This window comes from Orcinus orca, chromosome 4 (assembly GCF_937001465.1).
Source record: "Orcinus orca chromosome 4, mOrcOrc1.1, whole genome shotgun sequence".
In the NCBI taxonomy this organism is placed as follows: domain Eukaryota; kingdom Metazoa; phylum Chordata; class Mammalia; order Artiodactyla; family Delphinidae; genus Orcinus; species Orcinus orca.
Genome location: NC_064562.1, coordinates 126341862 through 126368964, shown reverse-complemented (window position 1 = coordinate 126368964; position 27103 = coordinate 126341862). Strand labels below are relative to the sequence as shown.

The 27103-nt window shown below is 34.6% G+C and overlaps 1 long non-coding RNA gene across 1 annotated transcript in view; it reads left to right on the top strand.

The window, feature by feature from the left end:
• The window catches only part of LOC117201201 (uncharacterized), a 147125-nt gene that overhangs the window by 113757 nt on the left and 6265 nt on the right, over positions 1–27103 (top strand). Inside the window, exon 4 of the long non-coding RNA XR_004483170.2 lies at positions 16290–16343. This is a non-coding gene — a long non-coding RNA (uncharacterized LOC117201201). The remainder of the gene's footprint in view (positions 1–16289; positions 16344–27103) is intronic.

Here is a 27103-nt window from a genome sequence, read left to right as displayed (position 1 = left end):
GAACAAGCGTAGAAGTTATGCCATCAGTTAGGAAGAAAAGTGCCATTGTTTACTTTAAGTGCACATTGTCACCTACCCTTTATTTTCCCATCTGCCTTGAGTATTTATTATTGTTATTTTTAGAAAAGATGGAGTAAATGCTTCATTATTTTTATTTTAGCAGTTTTCACAATGAGTTAGTTCTCTAGTCTCCTGAAAATGCATATGAATTTAAAGAGGCAATATGCTGCAGTTATCCTTATGGTTGCTTATATGGTCCCATTTTGGGTCAGTGAAAGCCTCTCTTGTCTCCTGAGTCTTTCAGACATGCCCTCAATAGTTTTCAATAGCTTTCTTACTCTTGTGCTAGGCTCACCCTATACATTTCCCACTCCAGGAGTCAGCCATTTCTTCAAGGACCCCTGCTTTCTTTCTAGTGGGCAACTGTTTTTAGAGACAGCAATCAAGTGTTAGAGAAAGCAGACACCTTCTGTAAAATCTATTAGCGTAACTTATATTTTAAAAATCTTTAAATTATTGTAATTAATTATAGTTCAGTACCAAACTAGAGTAATTTAGATTAATAGTTTTCAATTATTTTTGGTTGTGTGTACTGGTAGGTAAAATATTCTCTTGATACACTCTTATTATAGGTACATTTATTCTTTTATGAACTAACACAAGTATTATTTTATTAATGTACATCATAAACAGGCAAAAACAGGAACAGGAAATAGGTGCAGGGTATCCTGCAGTCTAGAGAACACTGATCTAGACTAGGAAGGTCAAACATTACATATTATAGTTAACGTAATACTTTATTCTTTTACCTGACTGGTAGATAATTTTCTCTTGTCAGTTTTGAAAATTAAGTCAATATTTAGTGATGATTCATTAGTAAACAAATAATAACATTGTAAAGTGCTTGAGATTTAGAAGAAGCAAATTCTGAATGTCCTTGTTCAACATTCTCTTTTGACCCATAAGCCCATTGAAATTCCTTGGTCTGGTTGGTGTTTTAACTGTTTTGCTCAAGTCCTTGCTGGCAGATAATAAATAAGAAGCCATTATCTGTTAGTCTCTATTTAATTGGCACTGTTGAATATATAAATAGAATCCTCTCACCCCTTCAAATGCTAGTGCTTACCTTCTGCTGAAATCAGTTGTTTTAATAGTCCTAGGAGTTTAATAAAAAGTTACTTGATCAGAATTAAAGTTTGATTTGGGGGAATACTGAATTTTCATTTATGATGATAGATGGAAGGCCTGTGGAAGATGCTGTTTGGGGTTTTATCTTAAGCTGGCTTCTGTTCCATTATAGTAATACTATTTAATCTCATTGCCTGGGTGTGTGCTATAAACTATTAGGTAAATAAAAACCATTTGTTTTTCTTTACTTGGTTTTGAAGCACACACCATGTCACTGTTCAGAAACAGGTTATGCAGTTCATGTTGAAAGAGGCATACTCTTTATATCAAATGTAAAATATACTTATTATGGTTAAGAATCATCCTTGCTATATTTAAAAATAATTATATTGGAGTAATTATGGAGCTAATAAGCATCATTTACGTTTTGTCCCTGAGTTTCTTTTTGCTGTATAGTCCAGGCTTGGAAAACTGTAAAGAACCAAATAATAAATATTTAATTTTTGGCTTTAGAAGCCATGTGGTCTCTACTGCAACTACTGAACTCTGCTGTAGCGTGAAAGCAGCCATAGACAATACATTAATGAATGACCTACACTGTGCTCAAATTAAACTTTATGGACACTGAAATTTGAATTTCATATAATTTTCACTGTCACAAAATGTTTTTCTTCTTTTAATTTTTTCTCCAACCATTTAGAAATGTAAAAACCATTTTTAGCTCACAGGCCGTAGATAAATAGGCAGTCGCTGCATTTAACCTGTGGGCCTGGTGTAGTCTGTGGAACACAGGCTACAGACTGGATTTTCTACATGGTTATTAATTTAAGGGAGTCAAGTGGAGCTGTAATTTTAATCCTTCAAAGTATGGGAGCTTCTCTCAGTAGCAATCACTTGATGGTCAAGTTCAAATGTCTAAAGATTTTAGGAAGTACAGAATTTGATATTCTTCTAACATCAACTGTATTATTAATCTTTTCTCTATAATTTTCTTGCCTTAAAGGGGCTCTTTTTCTCTACTTACATGCATTAACTGAATTATAAGATTAGAGTCATGCATGGAAATCAATTAAAATGGTCAGCGAGGATAATTTTATTTTTTTTCCCCAGGCATGAAGTAAACTTAAACAGTTCATTCCCTGAAATCTATAGCAATAACGAACAATTTAATAGCACTTTGATTTTTGCTTTCTCTATCTAGTTTGTCCCTGTCCCTGTGAGGCAGGTATGATTATTATTCCACTTTGCAGAGGAGGAAATTTTAGAAGAAATTCTTAAAATTTCTAAAAGACATTGGAACCAGGACTTGAACTACTTCTGTTTGAATTCCTAAGTCTGGTCTCCTTACCATAGTAAGTGTAAGTGTGTCCGTGTACACACAGACACACACATCCATGTATGTATAACCAATGCATTTACCAATTTAAAATTTTATCTACCTTTTATTTATTTGAAAAGAAATCAGAAAACATTGCAGAGAATTATTATATAAACTTGGAATAGGCAATTTAAGATAACTGCATTTCTTTAGTGATTTTTAAGAACATCTCAGGATTTCATACATATAATTCAGAATTTTTAGTCAATATTTGAGTCATTATCAATGCTAAAACTAGGATCCTCAAAGTTTATTTTTAAAAAAAAAAAACCCTACACTTATTTATCATTCCTCTCCAGTACTTCTTCCAGTTCAGAAGGAATTTATTTGGAGAAAAACCTAGGAGTCTTGAGATAGAGCCAATCAGATCAGATAAAAGGGAAACTGAGAAAAGTGAGATAAAAATATTTGTTTCTTTCCTCCAAGAATTCAATGGCAACACACTAAGAAATTATTTGATAAGGCTAAGTTTCTAATTTTATATTGATTTAAGGGAAATCAACTGTTTTGAACTTTATATTGCTATGAAATTCAATAGCAACATTATAAGTCGTGCTATATGGAACAATTTTGAAACTGAGCTGCGATGCTTTAGTGGTTCACAAAATCAGTACAGCAAATGTGGTCAACTTAAAAACGATAGCATAAAAAATGTGAGAGTGCATTGCACTGAATAAGGATAAGTATTGTTTTGTGAGACATTAAATTTCAGCTGTGGATGTTTGGTTGTGTCTCTGTGAATGTACTTTCTGGGGACTAATGAGAAACAAATTTCTTACTATGAAGGGTGGTCCCAAATCCGTGGGAGCTCTGCTTTACAGTGGCCATAACTCACTTTCGCTTTTGCTGCATGCAGTTGTCCCAGTTCAAACTCGGTCTCCAGCAGTAATTACTAGTAAGTGACCAAGAACTTGATTTAGAGTGCATTTGATTTAAACTATGCTTGCCTTCTTTTGTCACTGGTTCATTTAGCTGTGCTAAGCAAGAAAATTCCAGATTCAGAAGTTTGGACAAAGTTGTTTTAATGATAGTCTGAAAATATGGGCAGATGCTTGAGGAGTCATGGGGACTAAGAGGGGAAATAGAAAGAGACGCACAAAAAGACACATTGGTATGAGTCAGAAACCATCTCACAAAAGCACAGTTTAGGGCTTTTACTTGCTTGAAGGATATGTAGATTATGGACAGAAAAAAAGCTGTCTTTACCAAAAGAATAATATGAATTAAATATATTTTTCAAAGGCAACCCATTTATTTTCGTGTGAAACTCTAAACCAGTTGTTTCAAGACATTTGGTTTTTAGAGACTAGTAAAAATAAAATAAAGCTGGGGTGGGGGGTCAGGCAGCATAGTTTTGACATTTTTATTTTATCAAGATAAAGAACAAAGTTAAAGAACTACTATAATTTATTAATATAGTTTGATTATTTAAAGGGCATTTTAACAATGAAAAAGGAAAAATTACAAAAAAGGAATAATTTTATTTTAATTCACTGTGTTGCCCTTTATTTCCTTTTTTCTCATTTCACCAAAATCTGAAGAAAATTTAGACTTTCTTTTGGTAACCACTATTCTAAATTTCTTTCCAATACCGTGAAAAGGGTGTGCCTGCCACTCTATGTTTCCATTCAAAAGAGGAAACACAAAACCTTAGGAACATGTGGAAATGCTAAATTAAAGCTACACATTAACTGGCTTTCCAACATCCAAGGAAAAGGGTGGTTCTGAGGTAGATAAGTATTTGAAGAGAGCAGGCAGATAGTCAAACACAGAGTGATGGATGGCTGGTTGATTCTCTATTGGCTGTGGTACTCTATTCTTTTTTTATTTTAGTGGGTGCCTAACTATTTCCCAGTGTCTTTATTTTTTTGCCATGGTTTCATTGAAATGTTCAACTCCTAAAAAGGTATAAATCACAATAGCTACCTTAAAAAAATCTCATTTATGTTGTATATGTGTTCTATTAAATCATCTATAAATTTGCCTGTCATCACCTCAAGATAACTGACATAATTAGGATTGTCTAAACATTTTGAAAGCTGTTGTTTTTCCTAAATCATTTTTATAATCTTCTTGATTAGCATTCTCACATATACTGAAGGAAATGGTTCCAGAATTAGGTAATTTACATTAGTATTTGCTTTGATATATTAAATCATTTAGAACGTTTGCTCTGGTCTGCCTTCTTTCTTCACCCAATTATCTGTGGAGTTAATACCTCTCACAGAGTTTTACATCTTTTTCTTTCAACCTTTAACTTGGAAGATATTATTCTATGAAAAACATAAAAATGCATTTCACATTCAATTATTATCGTTAGAAACAGTACATAAAACATTCAATAACCACATGTCAGCAGTAGAACCGTTATTCTTCAGATCCTTTCTTTAAGTCTTTGGATTCTTTAAAAAAACCAGTAAGGGGGCTTTTTGACTAACATTATCCTGGCTTTCAGCAAAATCACATGTGTAATTCTCTTTAAAGACTGCAGGTCTCACCATACGGATTCCATAATCCTGAGCAGCTGCCCAAGTAGGACAGTGCTGTCCTTGCCAACCCCACTCAGATGTGTTGACAGATGTGCACCAAGTTCTGCTAGCATGCTAAAATGTCCTTGTTCCCTACTCACTCCCTCACTAGATCATCCATAGTTCATGGGCATCTCTTTCTAGATCCTTCAAAGAACTGTACCTATCTTCTCTCAGTAACTGAAGGAGTTGGGGGGGGTGGAATATTGCTGCAGATATTTCAGTGTGACTATTAATTTGGAGAAAATCCTGGCCCAGACTTTCAGCAATTGTTCCAAACCTAGCTCAGTCATTGGCGATTGTCACTGTCACACTGTTCTTACATTGTTAGTGGTAGATTAGGAAGAAAGCTCTGGAAAGCAAACCACAAGTTCATTTGTTCTTTTAGCTTTAACAATAACTTTTAATATATAGTCTATCTTAATTTAAATCCAGTGGAATCAAATTGCAGATCACATTTCTTCCCCTTTCACATCATCCTACAAAGATATTCTTAGATGGAAGATGATTAGGTCTTGATCTTCTCACTGACCATCTTAATGGTGTTTGAAGTTGAAAAGTCACTCAGCGATTATGAATGAAAGCAGGTCTGACAGCTTATGCAACTGCAATGAAAGAGTAATTTATAAAAGCTATGGTCATATGCTCTTTCTTCTTCCACCCCAATTGAAAATCAGTCATCTTTCATTTCTTTTTCTTATATACAATCACAGAAATCCTAACTTCTGTTCTCTAAAGAATCAATATGGTCTCAATGGAGTATAGGAATTTGGGGATATTTTAATGACCAAAAGTCTTAAAATAAAAAGTATATTTAAAAATCATTATGAAAACTTCGTAAAAAAATCTTTACATTATTTTGAAAATACGAAGGTTAAGAATGGTAAGACATAGTATGTCTACCTGAGGCAGGTAAATTACATCTCTTGATTATTTAGTCAGGTTGATTAATGTCTCTAACTGAATATTTTTCATTAGTTAAAAAACGTTTAAATAAAAATTGTAGAGTTGATTTATTCATTCATCCACCAAAAGTTCACTGAGTACCTATAGTTGCCAGACTTTAAGATGGTCCTAGGGATACATAGATTGATTAAGAAGTAGCCCCTTCCAGTAACTTCCAGAGATAGAGATGGATATTAGATATTATCAAAGTATTTGTTATGGGGGCATAACTCAATCATGGAGGCTCAAAAATTAGGAGAGTTTATTTTACTTTTGGAGTTTCCTGGTATCGCTTCCCTTTGCCAATGGCTACTCTTTGACTTTACTCTTTTTCGGAGTCGATCAGATTGTCTGCATTAAATGTGATGAAGTACTGGTCTCAACAACAGCAAAAAATGTCTTTCTGTGGAAAATGTGAAAATAATCCTGGCCTAGAGGCCCATCACTTCATCCTTCTATGTCGAGTTACTCACACATAAGAGATAATATTTTCCTAATTCATGGAGTTTTTGTATAGATCAAATGAGATATTATGTAAAAAAAAAATACAAACACTATGTACTACACAAAAAGAGGTTTTAATTTCAGACTATTAAGCAAGGTTATAAAATCTTAGAAAATGGAGAATTTGGTTTGTGAAGTTTTATCAGGGAAGGAAATAGTTCTGAATGTTATTGTGACTTTCCTTTTATGTGAAAAATAAACACAGAGTGTTTATCAGTATGAATTCAAGGATTTTAGCGTTAATGTCATTGTTAAAAAATCTTTGTGCCTTACATTTTACCATTTTATTCTAGATGGAAAAATTCCCTAGTTTTTCTGCACATGTGCAGTTTACATTCAAGTGAAAGGAACTACTCTTCCAGTATACCAAGTTTATCATTGCAAAGGCTTTATGATATTGTGGAAGGAACATTCAACTAAGAATTAAAAACCTAGTTTAGAGTTCTTAATCTACAATTATTTCTGTTATCCTGTCTGAGGTTTGGTTTACTCTTCTGGAGAAAATAGGGATAATAATTACTGTTTTATTTATTTTATTAACTAGTTAGGAAGAATAATTGAGTAAAACCCCAAATGCCATATACAGTTGGCCCTCTGTATCCCTGGATTTTGCATCTCTGGAGTCAACCAACCTCGGATTGAAAATATTTGGGAAAAAAAAAAATCCAGTAAGTTCCAAAAAGAAAAAGTGAACTTGCCTTGTTCCAGCAACTATTTACATAGCATTTACATTGTATTTACAACTATTTATTTTGTAATTTGTATTATAAGTAATCTAGAGATGATTTAAAGTATACAGGAGGATGTGCTTAGGTTATACGCAAATACTACATCATTTTATGAGACTTGAGCATCTGCAGATTTTGGTATCTTTGGGTGAGGTCCTGGAACCAAACCCAAGAGGATACTGAAGGATGACTGTAGATATAAGCAGTTGTGTCTGGATTTGCAATAACAGGACATATGTTGCACTGAGAGAGTTAAAATTGTAGTAAATGCAGCTTTTCTGAAATGTGGAATTTCTTCTAGTAATAAGAAGCTGCCCTGGCAATTTTCTTTATTGTGAGTTATTTGTGCAGAAATTATAGCCATGGTTTTTATTGCCTTTTTATGAGTCCTAGGAGGCAAGAACCTTTGTGAGAAGCTCATAGATAGGTCTACCTGAGGACAGAAGCTAGTATTTAGCCATCTACTGGGAATTCTCAAGCTACACAATACTCCACATTTTAAAATGTCATTTATTTTAAATGAATTAAATGTGAACATGGCATATGCACATGCACTGGGTCGGAGACAAATGGACTTTTTCCCAGAGTCACAAATTGTGGAATCTAGACGTTTGGGGAACATATTTGAACAATAACATTTTATAAGTTATCAGAAAAAGATGAAATTAGAAATGATCATATATCGCTATAGCTGTATTCTTTGGTATAAAATAATTGCATGATATATGTTAAGAGAAGCATTATAATCTATATGGTAACAATGCCATAAATGTGATTTCATAGAAGGAATAAGGCTTTAAATGGCTGATTCCTACAAAATGTAAACCAAAACAATTTCTCTTTACAAAGGAAGTGGATCCTAACCAGTGCTGTAGATCTCCATAGTAAGAAACTAAACTAACTTTAGTCCTCTTTACTGGAGCCCTGTTTTAAATGAATGATTACACATTATTTAAAATAATCATGTGAAGTAATTAATTTTCTCTTTGTTGGTCTTGTTCTCTCTATCCATCATACCTAGAAAAGTGTCAGGTTTTTTAGGAGGCATTCCGTTATTACTTGTTGAATGACTGAATGAAAAATGAACTATCGTACAATATTGATCTCACCTATGGCAGGATTATCAGCCTCCATGTTAAAATATTTACTTGTATTTACAACTCTTCTGTTTGTTGAAAAGTTTTTGAGTAAAGAGATACTAATTCATTTATCCTTATATTGTCATACAATCCTTAGCATAGAGCTCTGTACTTGGGAAAATCTAATAAAATGGTTGTTAAATACATGGATATAAGTACATTTGTTTCAATATAATTTGGACATTTCAGTTGGTATACAAACATATAAAAGAGAGATTAAATGTTAGTTAAATACATTTTATCATTATTCCTTTTTAAAAGACTTTTTCTCTAAGCAAAATTCAACTGAAAATGACTTGTATTATTATATAAGGTATTTTGAAACTTTAGGTATCATTTTTTATAAATTTAATGTTTTATATAAATATTTCAGTTCCAAATGTCTGGGCTTAAAATCATTTATTAAGTTTATTATATAGTTTATCAATTTCTAAGAACAAACACAATTTAGGAGTGGAAATTCTGAGAAGAAGGTATCAGGTGACTGATAATGAAAATGATACTCTAAGACTGAGCTGGGGATTGTGCATAGCATGTTCTGATTTTCTGTATCTCCTCTCAGATTTCTCCAGCAGTCTAATTTCAATTTCACATGTTCCCACACTGTCATTTGGAACTTATTGAGCATGACAGACTTTGTTGAAATGAATAATCCCAAAGAACACCCAAATATTTCTTTTACTCTATATAACTATCCGCTTAAATCTAAATTGTTTTCTTTTTATAGGCATGTTATTCAACTAACAGTGTAATGGTCACCTTTTCTTATGGTATATTTTCCAGTTGGTAATATACGATAGTTTAAGGAGCACATATAATTCTTAGTTTTATGGTAGTGTTTTACCATCATGATGCTATGGCATAGGATAGATGAGGGAAAGATCAACAATCCCAAATTATACTAAATGACTACATAGTGGAAGAAGTTACGTTTTCCTTCTTAAGGCCTCCAAAAGGAAATTGTGAAATATCAAGACAGTAAGGAATATAGCTGTAATGATTAGCAGGGAAACTTTATGTAGCTGGTGGAAAAAAAAAAAAGTAGTTTTAGGATCAGAAAATTTAAAAATCTGTAGTGTAAATCTGTGTGTATATGCCAGAGAAGAAGCAAATCTAAAAGGTGGTTAAGAAATTTTCTTAATTGCTTTACAATTTTAAAGAACTGTGTTGTAAATCTAATCTAAGTGATTTTAAGTTTAGCCAACACTCAGCTACTTTCAAGGAAAGGAGAGAAGTAGAATGAGAGGTTTCAAAATTAGAAGATATGGTTAAATAAGTTCAAGTCCTTTAGAAAATCCTGTTCCAGTCTTTCACATAAAGCTCAGTATTTAAACAAAGGGTAGTCTCTCTCTTACTGACCCTCCTTTGGCCACTTCCTCATTCATTTAATTTTTTATCTAGAAGATGCTAGACTTTAGTGTTTTCTTTGGAGAACTTGGAATATGAGCACTGTACATGGTAGAAAATGATAAATCACCTTGTTAAGTGACCTTCTTTTTGATAAATTAACTCATGTTGGTGAGTAAACAGTGAGTCATTTTTTTTTCTGAAGCCATTGTGAGATCCAAGACCCCAAGGAGCCTAATTTCATATAGCAATCAATTTCAAAGATTGTGAGAAAGTGGTGACAGAAGCTACCAGCCAATTTGATTCATCAGGGCTTAACACAATGGTGGGGTTTCTTGGCTTTTTTCCAACTCTCTTAAATTTGTTTTTCTTAAAACTAGAAAATAGTTCAGAAAACCTGCATATATTACATTTCTATTATGCATTAACTCTAGAGCAGGACTATAATTTTCTTCTACATAGAACTTGTATTTCTATGTAATGGATATTTCAACCTAATTCCTATGAAGTGAATATTTCTTTCATGAATAGTTTTTCCACTGTTTTGTTGCACTAATTTTGTTTCTGGATTCTTTAATCATCTATACATCAAGAAATCTGGCTTTTTTGCTTTCATCTGTGACTCTTCTTCAATCTTACCATTTCTTTTCAATACAGCAGCACAATGACCCTTAAAACTTAAGAAAGATCATGTCACTCCTCTGCTAAAAAAAACCTCAATGGCTTCCCTTAAAAGAATCTGCAAGGCCCTATTATTATCAATATGATTCTCATATTGATATTTAGAGTTAATTGAGGCTTCCTTGTTTTGCTGCTACATGATCAGTTTCTGAAATAACTCATATGTACTTCAAAGAATGTGTATTCTGGGAGAGGTGGGATCAACATGGCCGAGTAGGGAGATCCTAAGCTCACCTCCTCCCATGAATGCACCAAAACTACAACCTCATATAGAACAACTTTCTCTGAGAATGACCTAAGGACTAGCAGAACAGCTTTTCTACTATTGAGGATATAATGAAATAAAAAAAAAAAAAGCACTGAGATGCATGGGAGAGGAAGACAAGTGATCTAGTCAGGACCCACACCCCAAGTGGGCCCAAAAGAGGAAGGGGATATCACAAACTCAGAGATCCTCCCTAAGGAGTGAGGGATTTGAATCCCACATTAGACACCCCAACCCTCAGAACCAGCACTGGGAAGAGGAGCCCCCTTAATTGGTTTTCAAATATAGCAGGGCTTATTATGACTTGGAGAGTCAGAGGGCTGTAGGAAATTAAGACTCTGCTTTTAAAATCTCATGCACCTAAATTTGCTCATTCCAAGTCCTAGCACAGAGGCAGCAGGTCAAAAAGTGCTTGGAGCGCCAGATGTCCTGCTAAGACACATCAGTACCCCTCCCCCATCCCACACTCGGCTGTGGCTGCAACCACGCCTCCAAAGTGGTGGCTCCTGGTATGCCCCAGGAGAAGCCCTGGCCTGGGAAGGGTTCTGGCTCCAGTCACTCCCCCCACCTCCCTGCCAAAGTGGCAGCTTCTAGCATGCCCCTGGAGAGGTCCTGGCCCACCCAGGTTCCAGCCCTGCCCAACCCCCACCAAAGTGGCAGCCATGCTCTGGTACATGCCAGGCTCTGTATTCAGCCCACCTTGCCAAGGTGCTGGCCCTGGCACACCCTGAAAAAACCCTAGCCCATGCTTGCTTCAGCTTCCACCCTTCCACCCAAGGCAGGCACATGCAGTTTGCATACATGTGCAAAAATAATAAAATGGCAATAAGTATATACCTTTCAATAATCACTTTAAATGTAAATGGACTAAAAGCCCCAACCAAAGGACAGAGGGTGGCTGAATGGATTTTTTTTTTTAAAAAGACCCATCTATATGCTACCTATAAGAGACTCACTTCAGAGCTAAAGACATACACAGACTGAAAATGAAGGAATGGAAAAGGATATTCCATGCAAATGGAAACAAAAAGAAAGCTGGGGAAATTACTCATATCAGAAAAAATAGACTTTGGAACAAAGACTATAACAAAAGACAAAGAAGGGAATTCCATAATAATAAAGGGATCAATCGAAGAAAAGGATATAACATTTGTAAACGTACATGCATCTAACATAGCAGCTAAATATGTAAAGCAAATATTATCAGACATAAAGGGAGAAATTGACAGTGATAAATTAATAGTAGGGGACTTTTACTTGTGTCAATGAATAGATCTCCAGACATAAAATCAGTAAGGAAACATTAGTCTTAGCACATTAGATCAGATGGACTTAATAGACAGCTATAGAACATACCAACCGAAAACAGTAGAATACACATTCTTTTCAAGTGCACGTGGAACCTTCTCCAAGATATATCACATGCTAGGTCACAGAACAAGTCTCAATAAATTTAAGAAGATTGAAATCATATCAGGCATCTGTACCAACAACAACAGTATGAAACTAGAAATCAATTACAGGAAGAAAACTGGAAAAAACACAAGACGTGTGGAGACCAAACACATGCTGCTAAAAAACCAATGGGTCAATGAAGAAATTAAAGAGGAAATTTAAAAATTGAGATGAATGAAATTAGAAACAGAATTTTCCAAAATCTATGGGAAGCAACAAGAGCAGTCCTAAGAAGAATGTATATAGTGATACAGGCCTACCTTAGAAATAAAAAAAAGTTTCAGATAACCTAACTTTACACATAAAGGAATTAGAAAAAGAAGAACGAACAAGGCCCAAAGTTAGAAGAAGGAAGGAAATAATAAAGATCAGAGTGGAAATAAATGAAATAGAGACACCCTCCCCCAAATTGAAAAGATCAATGAAACTAAGAGCTGTTTTTTTAAAAGATAAACAAAATTGATAAACCTTTAGTCAGACTCATCAAGGAAAAAAAAAAAAAAAACAGGGCCCAAATTAATAAAATTAGAAATGAAAGAGTATTTATAACCAATATCATAAAATACAGACAATCATAGGAGAATTTTACAAACAGTTGTATGTCAACAAAGTGGACAACCTAGAAGAAATGACTAAATTCCTAGAAACATACAATATTCCAAGACTGAAACAGGAAAGAACAGAAAATCTGAACATACTGATTACAAGTAATGTAATTAAATCAATAATCAAAAACTCCCAACAAACAAAAGTTCAGGATCAGACAGCTTCACAGGGGAATTCTACCAAATATTAAAGGGTTAATATGTATCCTTTACAAACTGTTCCAAAAAATTGAAGAGTAGGGAACATTTCAGACTCATTCTATGAGGCCAGAATTACTCTGATACCAAAATCAAAGACACAATAAAAAGGAAAATTATAGGGCAGTATTTCTGATGAGCATAAATGCAAAAATCTTCAACAAAGCATTAGCAAATCAAATCCAAGATACATTAAAGGATCATAAATCATGATTAAGTGGTATTTATTCCAGAGATTCAAGGATGGTTCAATATTTGCAAATAAATAAATGTGATACATCACATTAACAAAACAAAGGATAAAAATCACATGATTAGGGCTTCCCTGGTGATGCAGTGGTTGAGAGTCCGCCTGCCAATGCAGGAGACATGGGTTCGTGTGCCGGTCCGGGAAGATCACACATGCTGTGGAGTGGCTGGGCCCATGAGCCATGGCTGCTGAGCCTGCGCGTCCAGAGCCTGTGCTCCGCAATGGGAGAGACCACAACAGTGAGAGGCCTGCGTACCGCAAAAAAATTAATTAATTTTTTAAAAATCACATGATTATCTCAATAGATGCAGAAAAAGCATTTGGCAACATTCATTCATGATAAAAACTCTCAACAAAGTTGGTATAGAGGGAACATATATCAACGTTATAAAGGCCATTTATGACAGCCCTACAACTAACATCATACTGAAAGGTAAAAAACTAAAACCTTTTCTTCTAAAATCAGGAACAAGGCAAGAATGCCCACTCTTGCTACTTTTCATTCAACATAATATTGGAAGTCCTAGCCACAGGAATAAGATAAGAAAAAGAAATATAAGGCATCCAAATTGGAAGGGAAGTAGTAAAACTGTCACTATTTGTAGATGACATGGTACTATATAGAGAAAATGCTAAAGACTCCACCAAAATAAAAATTAGAAACCATAAATTCAGTAAATTTGCTGGATACAAATGAGAAACCTGCTGCATTTCTACACACTAATAATGTTTATAGAAAGAGAAATCAAAGAGAAAATCTCATTTACAGTTGTATCAAAAAATAAAATATATAGAAATAAATTTAACCAAGGAAGTGAAAGACCTGTACTATGAAAACTATAAAACATTGATTGTAGAAATTGAAGATGACACAAATAAATGGAAAGATATTCCATGTTCATGGATTGGAAGAATTAATATTGTAAAGATATTCATACTACCCAAAGCAATCTACAGATTCAATGCAATCCATATCAAAACACCAAAGGCATTTTTCACACAACTAGAAAAAATAATCCTAAAATTTGTATGGAACCACAAAAGGCCCCAAATATAGACAAAGCAATCTGAGGAAAGAAAAACAAAGCTGGAGGCATTATGCTCCCTGATTTCAAACTATACTATAAAGGTATAGTAATCAAAACTGTGTGTTACTGTACACACACAGATATATAGATCAGTGGAACAGAATAGAGAGCCCAGAAGTAAACCCACACTTATGTGGTCAATTAATCTACAACAAAGGAAGCAAGAATATACAATGGGGAAAAGAGTTTCTTCAGTAAGTAGTGTCGGGAAAACTGGACAGCCACTTGTAAAAGAATGAAACTAGACTAATTTTCACACTATGTAAAAAAAAATAAACTCAAAAATAAACCAGCACGATCACATCAAACTAAAAAGCTTTTATACAGAGAGGAAATCATTGACAAAATAAGAAAGAAACCTATTGAACAGGAAAAGATATTTGCAGATAATATGTCTGATAAGAGGTTAATACCCAAAATATATAAAGAACTCATACAACTCAATATCAAAAAAGCAAACAGTCTGATGAAACAATGGGCAGAGGACCTGAATAAACATTTTTCCAAAGAAGATACACAGATGGCCAACAGATACACGAAAAGATTTTCAACCTGTATCAGGAAAATGAAAATCAAAACCACAGTGAGATATCACTTCACACCTGTCAGAATGGCTGTTATCAAAAAGACAAGAAATAACAAGTGTTGGTGAGGATATGGAGAAAAGGCAACCCTTGTGCACTGTTGGTGCAGCCACTGTACAAAACAATATGGAGGTTCCTCAAATAATAAAAGTGGACTATCATATGATCCAGAAATTCCCCTATTGGGTATTTATCCAAAAAAGAAAAAAACAAAAACACTTAATTTGAAAATATATATGCATTCCTATGTTCATTGCACTGTCATTTACAATAGCCAAGATATGGAAGTAATCTAAGTGTCCATGGACAGATGAATAGATAAAGAAGATGTGATGTATGTATCCAATGGAATATTACTCAATCATAAGAAAGAATGAAGTCTTGCCAGTCTGGAGGGTATTATGCTGAGTGAAATAAGTCAGACAGAGAAAGACAAATAGTGTATGTTTTCACTTATATCTGGAATCTAAAAAATAAAACAAATGAAGAAATAAAACAGAAACAGACTCACAGGTACAGAGGAAAAACTAGTGGTTGCCAGAGAGTAGAAGTTAGGAGGATGGTCAAAATGTTGAATAGGATTAAGAGGTACAAAGTACCAGTTATAAAATAAATAAGTCACAGGGAGGTAATGCACAGTACATGGAATATAGTCAGTAATATTATAATAACTTAATATGGTAATCTGTAAAAATATTGAATCACTGTGTTGTATGCCTGAAACTATATAATATTGTAAATTAACTATACATCAATAAAAAGTAACATATTCTGTATCTGTTGCGTGCATATTTGTATATTAGATCAATGTTGTTGATTGTGCTGTTTAAATCTACATTCTTGCTAATATTCTAGGTGTTTGATCTATCAGTTTCTGAGCTGAGTATATGAAAATCTCCTAAGGTATTATGGATTTTTCAATTTCTCTGTTTTATTTTTGCCTTGAAGAGTATGAGGCTATATTTTTAGAAACATTCATACTTATGATTGTTACATCGTCATAGGCCGTTGTTTCTTTTATCAGTGAATAATGTCACCTTTTCTCCCTATTAATCATTTTTGTGTTTTATTAATAGCTTTATCAAGCATTATTTTGATAAATATTTGCCTGTTTTTTCCCCTCATTATTTAAGTGAATATTTCTTTGTCATTATGTTTTAAACTTGTCTTTAGTAAATATAGTGATATTGCAGATAATCAAATCTCAGAATCTCTACTTCAATGAATGTTTAATTGATTTTTATTGATTATAATTGCTAATATATTTGATTACAATCCTATCATTTTACGCTATATTTTTCCTGGATTTTTATTGATCGTTGTTTTCATTTCTTTTTGTGAATTGGTTACCTCCACTCCATACATATGATTTTGAAATTTAAACAGCCTATGTCTATATATTGTTTATTTCTGTCATATCCCTACAGGTTTAATTGACCAATTCTTTTGTTTGTTTCTTGACACAGGTTTCTCTGCCTTATGAGTAAGTGCGAATTCATGTTTCACACTTTTTGTACAAGGTAGGTATTCTTTATCAACTCATGGCCCAGAGTATGTGGCCTATATCTGTGTTGTATTTCCAGGCCAAGGTGCAAAATTTTTTTTCTAGTTCACTAACTCTGATTATCTTTTCATGGAAGAGACAACTCCTTTCTGGTTCCTGGATTTGTGGATAAACTTGGGTTTCTTTGTTCCTGCTTCTTACCTTGTACAAGATCTGTAGTGTTGGCTCTCATCCTTACTTGTTCATGAAAACCCCAGCGTCTACTTGTATATGTGATATTGAAATCCTGTGTACTTAACCTTTCGTAGTTTGGAATGCATGTGTGTCTGCCTGTATATCTGTCTACCTAGCTAGCTAGCTATCATCTATCAGTTACCTGTAGGTATTGATAATTGTTAGAATTTTGTCCATATATATATATACCAAAAGACCTTTTGGTCTCGTATGGCATTCTGTCAGCACAACTACAAATCCTGATTTCCTTATTCTTGCCTCATATAATTACATTTTATTTTTCATTACTTACATTTAAGCTTTTTTTTCCATCTCATTTAATGTTTTTGGAGGCAAAATATTATATACTTATTTATAGGGAATGTTGATGCCTATTAATATGGTTGGTTTTTAAATTTATAGCTGCTTGAATTCTGGTGGGTTCTAGGTGATTAGGAAGAAACCCTCCCTAACACACACACACAAAGTATAAAGGTAAATGAAGTTCCAAACAATTAGATAAGATGTAAATTCTTATAGGAAGTAATAAGTTCACACAGAGCAGGAATTCATAGGACAAAGCTCACCTGAGCTTCTCTTGATTCACAGAAGTAATGACCATGAGTTACAACTGCCAGATCTGAAGTGCTCACTTTTCATCCCTTTATACTGACCATTTGGAGAGCCTACATTAGAAAACCAGGTGTGTCTATTTCAGGGAATGTTTACAATCACTGGATTTTCTGGGCTCTTCCACCACACTGTTAGCACAACCAGATGCTTACTTGAGAAGGTGTACATATCTGGTGTTTTGAATAATTTCTCAGCCTTCACCTTTCCACTGTCTTGGAAAGCCTGTTTCTCCACAGATCACCACTAATTCTGATTTTATCTGGATAGTTCTGGTAATGAGTTTGGTCCAAATCCATTATCCTACAGTATAATTCAATCAGCAAACACTTATTGAGCACTATCTCATAGTCAGAATATAGGTGTTGGGGAAGTAGTAGAACACCAGACATCATTCCTATCTCAGGTGGGGCTTGTGGTCTGGTGAGTTCAAGTGGTTGTGTGTTTTTCTCCCTTTCATTTTTTATTGTTGTTGTTATTATTGCTTTAGTTTTCTACAAATAGTTACCATGATATCTGTGTTGATAAAATCTAGATAAAGTCTGGTATTAGACCCACTATTCTGCAGTGGTCAGAGCATGCTCAACTCATGATGCTCAATTGGGGTATTATACTTTGAGGGAGATATAGACCGTCATTTATTCAGAAATGACTAGGACGTTGGGGAGATTTGAAACCATGTCACGCGAAAATTTGATTAAAATATTGGAGAAATAAAATTCGTCATAATAAAGTTGGGAAGTCTTGTATTCACCAATCCCATGATCTCTTTTCACATAGCATAATGACATTGAGAGTAAAATGCCTGTCATCCTCTATTTCTGTCAATGTGAATGTCATATTAACTATTTTACCAGAGCCAGGCACATGGCTCTAGAACACATTTACTGGTTTGTTGCAGGCTCCCAATGGCTAGTAGTAGGAATCAGGCCCCTCCACTGTTTATTATTCACCAAATTCCAATGCCAATGGTGGCTCAAACCTTGTTTATATAAAAGAATGCTCAAACTACCATCGTATACTAGAGAAGGCCCTTCACATTTGTTTCTGGGCAAATTCAAATGTGAATGGTCTTTAATTTATTTATTTACCAAGGAATAAATTATAGCTTTTCACACTGAGAATAAACTCTTTCCATCTGTCTCTTCTCAAAATTGTGTTGTACCACACATGGGGCTTTTGTGAGCCACGGATAGAGTCACATTTCTTTCTGCTAACTGAAACAAGCTTGTAGAAAGTTAACCATCAGAAAGTTAAATATTTGTTATGGGTTCAACAAATGGAAAATATGAACATGAAATTAGTTTTTCTTTTTCTTGAAAATATGATCTATCTGTAAAATGGTAGGACACAAATATTAAATGATTTTGGTGCATGATAAATTCATAGCTCTCTACATCAATTTGGGGAAAGAGGGGATAAAAAAATTGGAAATCTGGCCTGTTATCAAATTTAAATCGTTACCAGACAAGATCATGCTAAAGCCCAAATATTGTGGTTTGGAACTATCTGAGTCTATTTCAAATTATCCTTGGGCAACATCAGACAGGTTTAGATTCATTGACTTTATATAAGAAATTACTTTTTGCTTGTACTGGTTCCATCTGTTCTAAGCTGCAATGAACACATCCCTCTTGCGTCTGCAGCCCCAGGAAAGGTGTCTCACAGGTGCACGTGGGGCCACTTGCTGGTAAAACGTCGCTGAGATTCCTTTCCAACTCCAGTTTTAGATTTAACCCCTTTCTCAGAGAATCGAAGAGAGAAGCAGAGTGGAAAGAAAAGAATGCTTTATTCCTCAAAGTCAAAGAAAATTATATTCATATTCTTTCCTTCCTTTTTCCCTTGAAATATTTAAACTTGCATACACCATTTTATACTCTAGTTTTGAAGGTTAGCTTCAGAACATCTCTGGACACATCTTGTTTAGTGTCCTCTTGGGTATGTCATTTCAGTACAGTAGTGTTTATGCCAGTTCTAGTGAAGAAAATGAAGAGAGCGTTTTGCACACCAGCTGTAAGATGTAAAGTCTGTGACACTCCAGCACTTTTCAGAAGCCTCTCTTTCAATGAAAACTATTCATGAGGTCTCATCCTTTCACCCTTTACTGCCCTTTTTCTCTTCCCACTGCCACCTTCCAAGAAAAGTTTGCATAGTTGATACACTGAAGAAATACACATTTTTAATCACAATACATTTAGAAGTCCTTGATTTGCAGGTAGTACCTGGTATGTGTTAAGCACTTAGGCCATAATACAATATAATTGACGTATTGGAAACTAAAAAAATGTGCATTCTCCCTCAGTATTATATCTTCTACTTTGTAAAAACACCTTTATATTACTGAAAAATTAGGAATGTCTTATATTTCTGTATTGCTTCAGAAGAAAACAAATTTATGTTTTCTGTTTACTGTGCACTTGTGTATTTCACACAAAAGTTTAAATTTCCAATAAGCCTATATATTCATGTATAGTCTAAGAAAAATAGGGCAAAACACTCCCAGTTCTGAAATCTCTTTTCCTTTGTTTTCATCCTCACAATGGCAACTTCATTTCATTTTCATTTTCTTATTTGCTCCCATTTCTCTCCCCCTATAGTTACCCAGAGCTTGCCACACACAGAATGCAATTCCCAGCTCCCCTTCCAGATGGCTGTGGGCATGTGGAAGTCATATACTCTAGCCATTGGGCTGAAAGACAAGTTCTGTGGCAGCTTCTGGGGAAAATTTTTTAAGAGATGAATATAGTCTTTGTCCTCCTTTTCTTTTCTCTCATTTTGCTGCCAGAAGCATGGGTATAGGCCATCTTGGACCAGAAGCATGAGGCCACCCCTAAGAATGTTAGAGCAGTGGCTGGAGAAACCCCAAAGAGTTGCATTGTAGCACAACTCCATTGGGCAACAATTCACCATGTAGCCTTTATGCATAGTGCCCCTGGCGCTGGGTAATGTAGCAGCTTTAGGAGCTGGGTCCCTGAGGACTTTGTGGGAGTAGAGTCATTATTCCAGTCCCCTCACCCCCCAGAATTCATATGTGTGCAAAACAGGGCTTCTTGTTAGGGCCATTGTGAATTTCGATTTTGGTGTTGTAGTTAAATCTAATACTGTTTTATACACTATCTGAAATAATGTTACAGGCTAGTTGGAAAATGAATATCATACATAAGATGGTATAAAACAATGACCAAGTTATGTGACAACAGATATAAATATAAAATTGTATTTTCATTTATTAGATCTTCCACATTTAGGAAACACACACAAGGTGAGAGTTTCAAAACAAATGACCTAAAAGCAAAAATTAAAATATGTTGGTGATGGAAAGCAGATGAAGAGAATAGAATAAAGGAATAGAATTGGGCAATCATGAGACATGAGGTGGATGACACATGAGGAATTGAGATACAGATACCAGAGGGGGTACTGACTATACTGAGGAAGTATGTACGACTGGTATTTTGTTGGTGAGATCATGAGTTGATTTTTTAAATTAATTAATTAATTTTTGGCTGCGTTGGGTCTTCGTTGCTGCGCACAGGCTTTCTCTAGTTGCTGCGAGCAGGGGCTACTCTTTGTTGTGGTGCACAGGCTTCTCATTGCAGTGGCTTGGCTTGTTGTGGAGCATGGGCTCTAGGCACTTCAGTAGTTTGTGGTATGTGGGCTCTAGGGGTGCGGGATTCAGTAGTTGCAGAACGTGGGCTTAGTTGCTCCGCGGCATGTGGGATCTTCCCGGATCAGGGCTTGAACCCGTGTCCCCTGCATTGGCAGGCGGATTCTTAACCACTGAGCCACCAGGGAAGCCCCGAGAGTTGATTTTTAACTTACATTTCAAGAGTTATTAATGTATATATGTTTTCTCATTAGAGAAGTTAAAATCACCAGCTTGTAGGTGATAGTGATCTTGTCTTTTATTATTTTATAATTTCCCAAAAAGGCCTTGTATTACGTTTTTAGTAAGAAAAAATACATGAATGTCCTTAAAATAAGTCACTACCCTTTTTCAGTGAAATTTCAGACTATTTCATGAAGAATTTGAACCATTTACATTGACCCTTCAGAAAGATTTAATTTCAAGGGATTATATGATAGCCTGATCATTTCCCATAGTAGCTCATGGCTACATTTAAAATTTTCCACTGTTGGGAAAGTCTTCCATATACTTAAGTTAAATCATGTGGTTTAGGTCAATTTTTCTTGATTGTCCCTTACTATAGATGCCATTTCATGTCCCATGAAAACAGAAACAATCATCATTTTAAAAGAGAATTCAACTGCATGATAGTAAAAGTAACATCTTTCCATTATAGAGTTTGACACATTACATTACACTACAATATGTGTATTTCACTTAATTTTTATAACAATCTGTGACAGAGGTATTCTTATTATAGTAATAGCTTAATATCACCTCTCCTGGAAATTGCTGAATTGAAAATTGAACCCAGCTCTTATACTGTCAAAGCCAGGGACCTGTGGGTGTGAATCTAATTTTTATGACACGTGAAACCTAAATTATAAAATTTTAGGAGCCTTCCTTATGAAAAATAACACAGCATTAAAACCAAAATTAGATTCAGAAGTAACTATTTAGAATAAGGATAGATATAACAAGAAGTAAAAATTTTTTAAAAGCTAACAAATGTAACACTTCAAAATCCATATAAAAATGTAGTATTTTTATTAATTAACTGCCTGACCAATGTCTATAATACTTTTTATCCTGAAATTTTTTTTGTAGGGAATACCCTGCATAATCTTTTTTTTTTTTTTTTTTGCCATATGCGGGCCTCTCACTGCCGCAGCCTCTCCCGTTGCGGAGCACAGGCTCCAGACGCGCAGGTCCAGCGGCCATGGCTCACGGGCCCAGCCGCTCCGCGGCATGTGGGATCCTCCCAGACCGGAGCACGAACCCGTGTCCCCCGCCATCAGCAGGCGGACTCTCAACCACTGCACCACCAGGGAAGCCCCTGCATAATCTTTTAATAGCCTCTTTATATGACAGTGATTTTGTAATTTCTTTATGTAGAGCAATAATTCAGTCTGTCTTCTAAAATAGTTGATGGAAATTACTGGGTTGTTTTTTTTTTAATTGATGGATCTGAAAAGTTTCAGCCTCACAAGTAATGTAAAGTGATGTCAAGTAAAATTTTAGGTTTATTTTCAAATAAACTATCAACTTTCATGCATCGGCTATAAGGTTTCAGAATAAATTCTGTTGCTTTTCTTGCTCATTTTATCATTTTGCTTCATATTCTACGAAGTTTTAATCAGAATTTTCTTAGTTGTTTTCGTAAATAAATTTAAGGATGATTAAGAGTTACCTTCATTTGTGTCCAAATCAGGAATCTTGAGCTATGTAATACCATAGCTCAAAACTCTGATACTATATACATTGCTAGATCAATGAATATGTAAGGAATTTTGTCACTGAACACTTGTATACAGATGCAGCAATTTTGTATACAAGTGTTCAAGATGCATCTGTAGCAATTTTGTATAGCTTTTCATCTGGAACCTTCGGACTTCATCGGGGCACCATGAGTCAGACGTACTTAAACATGATCCAGTATGTTGGCATGCAGAAAGCAGGTGATTTGACTCACAAACATAGAAGCTGAAGGAATACTGCCGGGCTTATGTTCTACAAACAGAATTTCTGATAAAATTCTAATGTATTATAATTTCCTTAAAGAAATAAAGTGTTTGGTGCACTTACGGTTTATATGCTGCATTATGGAATGTATTTCTTTCCTGATAGGAGAGAACTTATATTTTGTCTAGGCATTGATGAGAAGTAAATCCTTCACTTATAACTTTGCATGTTTGGTGATTGGAAAACTATCCAAAGATTAGTTTCTGGCTCTATTCCTCCCTTCCTTCCTCCCTCCCTCCCTCCTTTCCTCCCTCCCTCTCTCTCTCTTTCTTTTTTTCCTCTTCTGCTATCCATATACTTCCAGTCCTAAGCCTTCAAAGAGGTGTTCATATCATGGTATTGCCTTTGGCTCTGTCAGTGTTTGGTAGGACTGTGGGAGCCATTCTGTGGCAGCAGCAACTTAACTCTACACAGAAATTGCTGCAAATCCCTAAACTACACTCCAGTAAGTCTAAACTAATGTTTCTCCAAATAATTTTCCTTTAGCTGAATTTCAAAAATGCCCTTGGCTATTCTATTGTCACCCAAAACGAGGGGATGGAAATGGAAAGTTGGAGTAGAAGAAAACATATTTCTTAACAAAATTCAGCCAAAATGTTTAACTTTAGAATATTTTGCAAAACCACATAACCTTCAGCATCCTGGAAGGGGCTGGTAAAGCGAAGGACACTCAAGTTTTAATAGCTTTCCAGCAAACCTGCCTCTATGCAGTGCTACCATTTTAAAGATGTAGCTTTTGTATCTAAAGTTGAAATGCTCGACTCTCCATTGTTGGATAGAAGTGTAAAATCAGACTTATGGCTGAGGTTATATTTAAATCCAAATTTCATATGTAATTTGTCAGCCTGTTGGCCATTCTTTATGGGTCTTATTTATTTGTGAGTTCTTGTTTGTTTTATCATGGTCTACACGACACCCACACTTTGCAATGTATTGGGATGATTTGTTGCTTGTTAATACTTTCTAATAGTTAATGGTCATGCTATGTGGCTTTAACTTACTTAAAGTTTTAGTAGCGTCCTCCTGCTCACCTTATAAAGTGTACCAGAAAGGAACCCTGTGGTTACTTTTTTTTTTTTTCTATTCTCTTTTCACTTCTACTGAGGTTGGATTATTTTGAAACGGGCAGGCAAAAATGTTGGTGGGTGGCCTGCATGTAGTATAGATTTCTGTTGGTGAGTATATAGTATTGAAACCATCATATTATATTAGTGTTCACTAAGTAGAATGTGTTATATGTTGCAAGTCCATATATGCACCCACTATATTCATATTTTCCTTTGTCTAAAACAATGTTGCATATTTTGTTAGCTAAATTCTAAAAGAAATAATATTGCATTTTTGACAGTGTCCTGCTTCTTTGTTTATTGGAGATACCAGGTGTATTACTTTTCTTAGATAGTTCAGCATATGAATAAAAATATATTTTCTTGATTGAACTTTTCATCTCAATATTTACTGCAAGCTGTGCTTGACAAGAGTACAACGAGGTTAAAAATTCTTCACTTCGGGCTGGTACCATGACCCCAAATTTCACACATTTTTTATGCTGAAAAAGAAACATGGTCTTCCTTGGCATAGTTTATAATACTTGGTGATGATATATGATAAAGGCTGGGTGTTTATATTACCTGTGTCAGGATTCCCTTATGTCTATAATTAACATGTTTGCCAAACATCATAGAATTTCCTGATGAATGTACTCAGCCTTTTAACTGAGTGACCCAAGGATATGTTGTATTTTAATCTCTACCTGACTGCTACATTCACTTTTTCCAAACATTTTATTTAGCATTTATCACACTCAGTGCCCTCCCATTCCTTTCATCCTTCTTGTTTTATTGATGAATAACAAGAGTGTTAACACTACTTATCGTGACTCGGGCAAATGAAGAGTGACTTACCTAAGAGCCTCTAGCCTGAATCAACTGTATGATTTTTATGTGTTTGCTTCCAGTTTTAAGCTATGATTGCTTACACCTAACAGTAGCTATAAAATACACATTTATGGGGAAGGCTCTAATCTCATAGTCAATGAAGGTAATCTTATTCTGTGATATGACTATAAATGAAATCACACTTTACAGTGGCTAATCTGATGCCCATGTAAAACCAAAAGGGTTTAAGACACAAGAAAATTCAGAAGAGATAGCTCAATAGGCATCTTAACTCTGTTAGCCAAATTTTCCCCCCTTCCCCCAAATTTAGTCATTGTATGGTGAATATTCTTAAAATATATTCATTCTCACAATTTTAATAGGTTAGCCACCATTGTGAAAAATATTTTTCTTAGAGAGAGAGGTTATATAACTAAGATGGAGGCAAAAAACCAAATTCATAGCGGTATGATAAACCATTTCAGCATAGGAAAAAGGAGAGTTAAGAAAGAACCTCCAAATGACATTCATTTTTTTCTGAGAATGCTGAGTGATAAAATGTAGGTGTCACAAAGAGATGTCATATACAAAAGCACCCAAGTTTACATAAGAGATTATGGTAAATAAGTCGTTTTCTCTCTCTCTCTCCATATATACATATATATATATGTATATGTGTATATATATATATATGTATCAGAACACATGTATAAATGTGTATACATATATAAATATCAGAATAGCATACATTATTCTAAAATAATTTTATATGAAATATGCAGCCAATGCTGGTTCTTTAATTTGAAGCAAGCGCTGTTATCTCTTAATATTCATATACAATATATACATATGTATATATATCTCACATGTTTATATTTACCTATACATATATATGCAAATATGCTTCCTTCACCAGAAAAAGCCAAACTTTTATAACAAACTTTTATATCTGTCTGACCAAGCCTCAGCTTTGGTAACTTCAGCACATTAATACTTTCTAAGTCCAGCACATTCTTGAAATTGCTGGATTCATCTCTTATAAGAAAAAGAGATTGTTCTTACATCTAATCTTTTAAATCTTTATGCTGCACTGATTCTTCCTGAATAAGATTCCAACTCAGAGACATGTTTTTGAGTTTTATCTTCTATTTACAAACTCCAGACTGTCAGTCTGCTTAGTTACATGGATTGATGTTTAGTTATCATCAAAGATTTTACTGAAGCACATCCAGCCACACATTCTTCTATTTTCCGGTATTACTTGCAGATCTGTTCACTGATCTTTCTACTTTTAGTGGAAAGTACTAAAAGAAATGAAAAGGCATTTTTGTGAATTAACTTTCCCTTATTTTTAATATTATGTATCTTTAAGTTTGCAATACTTTATGTGGCTTTTGCTGTTTTAACATCATAATGCTCTTTCCTCTCTGAGATACAATAAAAATTAATGCAAAATACGTAAAGTGACGAACGTGAAAAAGTGAGAAAACCCTCCACATTTACTAAGAGACAATAACTACTTCTGCTTATGGTATGTTTTTTCTAAATAAGATATTTGCTCCTTACATACTCCTGGGACTTTTCAAGGGATGTAATGAAAAGTAAGTAAGAGTGAGTACAACATAACTTGGGCACTCTTTGTATTGGGGAAGTGGTGTGATATGTTTGGGGAGAAAATCAGTTCTCCTACATAAATTAAAACTTTCTTATCACCTCTGGAAGCCACAGCTCTAGCCTATGAGATTAATTTACATCAAAGGATCTGTGCTATATTTGTATGACATGAAGGTATCTGTAAGTGTATGTGTACTTCAAAATGCAAATTCTCAATATACTTTCTTTTAGCTTTTGGGTCCAGTGGGGGAGAAATGTTTTGAGTTTAAAACACTAGAAATATCATTTCATGACACTTTTGTGATTCCTTTATAAACCTTCTAGTTCTCCTAAATTCCATTCCAATCCATCCTTTTGCAAACTTGCCGAGAAATTTTAGTACTCCTATTGAGGCAATTGAAATGTTATTAATCACATGAATCCCTCAAATGTCTATTGCAAATTTTTCATATGTGCCTTCTGAGTCTCTTGGTCAATGTTATAAATCTAGCTTGGGCTGAACATTGGGTGTTATGTGGTGAAAATATGTGCAATCAAAAGGCCAGGGTGGGAGTCGGCTTTCCCACTTTTCAGTTGTTTGACTTGAGGGAGGTAACTTTGGCCCACTGAACAGTTTTCTCTCTTCAAAAATAGACATGATGGTGTCTCATTCACAGGATGGTTGAGAGAATGAGATAATACATGTATGTTATCATATATATGTAATTTTGTGATTTTTATATACTAATAGTTTTAAGGCATCATCATTATTGTCAGTAACTAGGTAATAACTCAATGCTGGCTACTCTCTCC